The sequence below is a fragment of the Alosa sapidissima genome, chromosome 22 (genome assembly GCF_018492685.1).
Source record: "Alosa sapidissima isolate fAloSap1 chromosome 22, fAloSap1.pri, whole genome shotgun sequence".
Lineage (NCBI taxonomy): Eukaryota > Metazoa > Chordata > Actinopteri > Clupeiformes > Clupeidae > Alosa > Alosa sapidissima.
Genome location: NC_055978.1, coordinates 24,091,782 through 24,097,990, shown reverse-complemented (window position 1 = coordinate 24,097,990; position 6,209 = coordinate 24,091,782). Strand labels below are relative to the sequence as shown.

General features: G+C 42.8%; 1 long non-coding RNA gene across 1 annotated transcript; it reads right to left on the bottom strand.

Moving 5' to 3' along the window:
• Positions 1–1,565: 1,565 nt before the first annotated feature.
• LOC121697697 lies at positions 1,566–3,263 on the bottom strand. The gene is made up of 3 exons (XR_006026519.1): positions 2,796–3,263; positions 2,649–2,722; positions 1,566–2,566 (listed from the first exon to the last, which is right to left on the bottom strand). It is a non-coding gene; the product is annotated as an uncharacterized LOC121697697 (long non-coding RNA).
• Positions 3,264–6,209: the final 2,946 nt, after the last annotated feature.

Genomic DNA, 6,209 nt, shown 5'->3' with positions numbered 1-6,209 from the left:
AGTTACGTGTTTTTGAGACGTTCTTCACATGAAAGTCACACAAATCCACACGTAAATAGGCCTACTTTAATTCACTGGCACACAGAAATCGCAATCTAGATGATGACATCCACAAATATTTCTTGACTTGCATTCGTGTTTTGACGTCCACAAATTAAAAAATCTTATTTGTAACTTGTAAATTGGTTTTCACAATTGTAGATGTGTATTTGTAAATGAAATGGCATTTGTAAAACTGAAAATTGCCTTTGTGAAATCTAATTTTGCATTTGTGGATCACCAGCACACACAGTTTTCGTTTTCGCATTTGTGGATCAGCATTTGTGGATCACGTTTTTGAGACAAACTTTGCGCAGAGAAGCCACCCAGATCTAACCTGGCAATAGCCAGATGAATTTCGCTCCGCCTAGCTCCACTCATCCATCTGGAATCGATCCATTGAAGTGTTGCTTCAGAAGGCTGGGCCTAATCAAAAAATGCTTGCATATGATTGAATAAGCCACTTGTCAGTCATCTATTGACGTGCTACTTCAACCACTCACATCGAAGCCAACCGGTGACGTTAATAACAGACTCACAGTCGCTTCTACGCTAGGTCACATCTATGAAACTCCCGCCATGCGTCCTGATTGGCTAAACCATGAAGTTGGTTGGAGAAATCACCCTCAATGGAAGAGGTCCCAGATGGATGTGAGGGAAGCTAGGCGGAGCTAAGCGGAACGACATTCATCTGGCTAGGGTCAGGTTAACCCAGATCCACAAGTAGCCTGCTGACACTTTCTAATCCAGTAGAAGGCAGTGTTGTTCTATGGGACTCATAACCAAAGATTCTTTGCTCATAACACAGAGCTAGCGAACCTAGATATCCCTTTTACAAGCTTTTTTAATGGAAAAGTGGTGTTTAATTTCCATAATCTTTGTTTAGTAAACTCATAAAACAGTCAGTTTGCAAGCGAAATCAATAATTACGATCTTTGAGTTTCTTTATAGTTTCCTAGCAACCTTTCACAGTCAGTTCTTGCAGTTCATTACCGAGTAAAAAAAAAAAAAAGCTGCCAACGTTAAAACAGCTGTTCAGGTGGGCTCATAGAATTGGAAGTATATATGAAACGTTGTGCTGAGCCTGGATTTGAACCAACATTCCTTGGGGTCAGAGATCACTCCTCTAACCACTGTGCTACCACATTTCTTGTAGGCCTACATTACAAACTGACGGTTTTATGAGTTTTTTTTTACTCTGTAATGAACTGCAAAAACTGACCGTGTGAAAGGCCCAATTGATCTTTTTCCAAGTTTACACTGAATAAGGAGAGGTAAATAGGCCTATTATTTAGACAGAAGTAGCTATTGCACTGGTAAATAGATCACATAAATTCCCATTGAGAGACTGTATAGCCTACTGATAAGCTAGCTAGTGTGACCGGATCAATAGTGGAGATTGTTTGTGTCGACTACGCCACCCTGGACCTAATGCCCAGGGACTCTAGAACAATACACCAGGTATCCTGAACCCAGTTTAGTCATCAATATGCACAGGTTCAAATACAAAAAGGCAGACACGTGAATTCCAATCAAATCAAATGTCCGTTTATTGAAAGCACTGTTGGGGAGAGGGAGGGGGGAGTGTGGTGTGATCTGTTGCTGAAACTGAAAATAACTGGCAGGGGTTAGAAACATAAAAATATACTTTATTTTAGTGTTCTTATTGTATCTTTTTACTGTCGTGTAGGATGCATGACATGAGTTAAATAGCACAAGCAATTCTAACACATCAGCTGGGAATGTTGCACACACCAAAATAAAACAGAAAATTATACTGGCAGGCGGGGCTTACCTGGATGGGGGGGAAGCAGACTATCAAGGAAGGTGTCCACACGTGCACTCACTGCAGAAAAGTGTTACACCATTGTCACAGCAAGCCACCACCGATATTCCATAGTACACTCCAAAGTGAAGTTCACAAGCCCGCCACCAGGTGACTAGCTACCCCCCGCCGAAGCTAACCCACAGGCCTGCCAACACATAAACTGATCAAAAAGGAGCACAGCAACCACAAACACCAGCATGTAGGTTATACCAATTAAAGATGTAAAGCTTTTGAGCCAGGGAAATAATCCTCGCTGGGATAAAAGCTAGGCATGCAGACACACTACAAACTCAGAAAACACGATCACACACACACTAAGGCAAAAGCAAAACAGACCAGCAAACAAACAAACAAAAAAAACAAACCAAACAAACCCGCCTGGGAAATCCCAATCAAGCAAAGAGCAACACAAACAGGTCAGCTACCGCGACACGGAGGAGCTGTGATGACGTAAACACAAAAATAAATAAAAAACTAATGCTATGGACAAGACAGCAGCGTGACCACACTAAACAAGCAAACTTGACGAAGCCATGCTACCTGTAACATAAATAGTAAACACTTAGAGTGTATCAGTGTCTCAAATGCCACACCAAAAGCTACAACATTCCGGTTTCATACATACCAAACACTTAGTCACGGATTAGCCAGTAGGCCTAAAGAACGCTTAAAACAGACAGGCCGTGCCGTCGTCATAAGCTGCAAGCATACATAAACAAAAGAGCAATTAAGACTCCGTAAGGCTAATAAAGGGAGATAATAAATATTTGGAAATGCATACCTGCAGGGGAGAGTTATCTAATGCTAGACAGGTCAGGTTCCATACAGCCACGGCAGAGTAAGGGAGATGCAGAGCTACAGATGGAAAGAGTAAAGTATTAGAACTAGGCATAAATAGCTTAACCAATGCAGCGAAATTGCAACATACCTGGCGATTGGCTCCTGCGTGAAACCCAGGGACAAACCGAGCGAGAGACAGAGAAGAAGACAGTCCGACCTACTAGGCACCTTTATACCATGGCCTAATACCAGGATCTGAATGAATGGATAGCTACATGCCTACCCCGCCCCCTTCGTTAGAGACCAGTGTGTAAGGTAAGCAGGAGGAGACAGACAGAGCGAGAATGCAACTGGCTACACTAGCAGGCAAACTAACTTAGCTAACGTTATATTATCACCATTTTTTCTTTTTTCTACCTGTAGGCTATAAGTTAACCCTTTGTTCACGGCCTGCTTAAACACAGCACATAAGATAGGCTCTAGATCAATCACTAATAAGGTCGAGATTTCATACAAATGCACATCTATATTTGTAAAAATCAATATACGAGTTACAAATATGATTTTTTTTATTTGTAGATATCAAAACACACATGCAAATCATGAAATATTTGTGGATCCCCCTCTGCGCATATACAAATATTATTGAGACAAATTTAGCTTCATAAGTAAAAGACTCCGCCATCTTTGTCAATAATTTTCGCTGATAAAGTTTCAAACTATGATCATAACGGCCTTTCCACCAATCAGAGGCATCACTATGGGATTGTTCAGGATTGTGGGTAATGAAGTACTTATCCAAGACATCACGATTAAAAGACATTTATTTCAAAACAAGGTTAGTGCCCCTTGAATTTTCGCCCTCTATATGACCATATACAATCGCTTAGTACAGCCGTAGCTGGTTTTGAGTCTACCATGTGCAGTTAAGTTTTTATGGCTTATACCCGAATTGTCAATGGAGAAATTGCATTGAATTCTTACTTCCGGAAACTCCTGTGGGCGGGACTGTGATGCTCTATTGAGTCCAGTGAAGCCGAGCGTCTATGGGTTTTTTGCATGGTTTTTTGATGGATCGTGTCGTCACAGCAATGTTTTACGGGTGCGAAATCACGATAAATGACCGACAAAACCTTATTGCTGAACAAACTAGCCATAAAGATGAACATGTTTTCAGCATGTTCTAGTTGGAATAGTAGGCTAGAAGCTAATGTAATAGTGTTTGGTGCGATTTTCTGTGATATTTTAGAGGAGGCTGAGCTTCCCCTGTAGAGCAATCGCCTCTGCATGTGATACTGAATTGTACAAAAGTGTTCTAAAGTGTTGAATTATAATGTCGTTCATGACTTGAATCAATCACAAAGCACTGTGAGTAGTGACTGGGGGCCATGGGCCGTGCTGTCTTGGATTAATTACCAGTAGCCTATGCACCACTCTGTCTCTCTGCACATTTAATGTGCTACTAATGAACTCAGCATTAGTGCAAAGCTTCACAGATAAAGAGATGCATCAAGTCTATTTTCCTCATCCACCCCATGCTGAAATGCAATGCAGTAGAGTCCTACAATCAGAGAAGTGTGTGTGTGTGTGTGTGTGTGTGTGTGTGTGTGTGTGTGTGTGTGTGAGGGGGGGGGGGGGGCAATCCTCTTCACTTTGTTCTGAGAAAAGTCCAGTAGTTGTAACAAACCAGGGTGTTTTCGGCTGCCCTTGCACCACTACTGGTTTGCATGGCTACCTCAAAACCCTCACCACCGAGCGGCAGCCAGAATAACTGACATAACAATGCATTGTGAGTCATCAGTCAATGTTTGTTGACAGATCGGAGATGACAAAATGACAAGTCGCCTTAATGACTTGTTCTCTGCGCCTTGGCGGCAGCCCCGCTGAGTGGGCTATAGTTGATGGAATCAACAAGCTGCCAAGGCTGTGTGATGGGCTGAAGCAAGTGATGAAATTCTCCCTGTAACCTCTCTCTCCATGTCCCTATCTCTTTCACACACATAAGGCCCAGAATCGAGTGCAAATTGGCAAAGAACTTTGAACACACTTAATGGAATTCATAAACAAAAAAATCTGGACATCCTCAAATCCCAATGAGGCATACAACGAAAATACGCACAGCAATCAGATGAGGTAAATGGTCAAACATACACTGACAACACAATCTACCTTGTCCACTGGGTTGTTTTGTGTAAAACACATAGGGATCGTTTCCCATACATTGGTTAAGCCCGGTGGTGTAGTCTACGTGATGGACGCAGGATTACAGTATACCCACTTAAAAAGCATCACCATCTTAAAACCTTAAAATAGGCAAGGATATGTATTGTATTTAAAATAGGCAAGGATATGTATTAACATTTGGGGTTGATCACACTATACCCAACAGCTAACTAGACTACACCACAGCTACAAGGAAGGATATGTATTAACATTCGGGGTTGATCACAGTATACCCACTATACTGACACAGCTGACACAGAAATCATGAATTTATATTTCAGTCAGCGCCCATCATCAGGGATGGTTCTGATTAGCCCCAAGCTGTCTGACTCTGACCTTGTGAATTCTGAGTCAAGTTGGCTACCATCAGTGTGTAATAGATTTGATTCGCACATTGTGTTTGTGCCTTGTTTTCCGCCATGTCGAAAAATTACTCATTTCCCTGCTCACAGAATTCTTACGAATCAATTCCCTACCCCCTTCTCTCTGAGATATAAAAGGAAATATCGATCAATTGCACCAACTGTCCAGTGTGTCTCATCTTTTATCTTCCTGCATGTGTATGTGTGTGTGTGTTTGAGAGAGAGCGAGAAAGAGAGAAAATAGATTATCACACACACACACATACATACAAACACACACACACACACAAACACAACAAAATGTCTTTATCTATATGTGTGGGTGTTTTCATCAAAGACAGTGTGAGTGAGTAGTGTGAAAGTGTGACTGAAGAAGAGAGCAGAGAAGAGAAAAAGAAAGAGAGAGAGAGAAAGAGAGAGAGAGAGGAGGAGGAGAGAGAGAGAGAGAGAGATGAGGAGAGAGAGAGAGAGAGAGAGGAGAGGAGAGAGAGAGAGAGACAGAGAGAGAGAGAGGGGGAAAGACTAGGAGGGTATCCAGTCGTAGTAATTGGTGAAGTGGGTGAAATACAATGTGGCAGCGCGGCATGTGTTACTGCACCTTCTGGAGAGGGTCATTGGCTGTCAGCGGTGAGAAATAGCTTGCTGGGATCGCCTTCCAGACCTGCAGGGGAGAGACGGGGGGTGGGTGGGTTGTTACATGGACGATCTGTCCTTGGCGCCTGCCGTCTGGAATCAATAATGCTGTGTCTTGTTTAGCCGCCGCCAACATCCACTGGTAGATATTGACAGGAGTCAATTACTTGGGCTTGGGCCACCTCAGAGAGGGAAAATAAACCCAAAGTGCCGGCCTGTCAAATCCATAGTGGCAGCGGAGGCGTCCTCCTCCCTACGGCATCATAATACATTGATCTCCACTCACCGGGTTGTCGCCTAATGCATATGAATGAGCCTTACCTGGGATAACCCCCACCACGCAC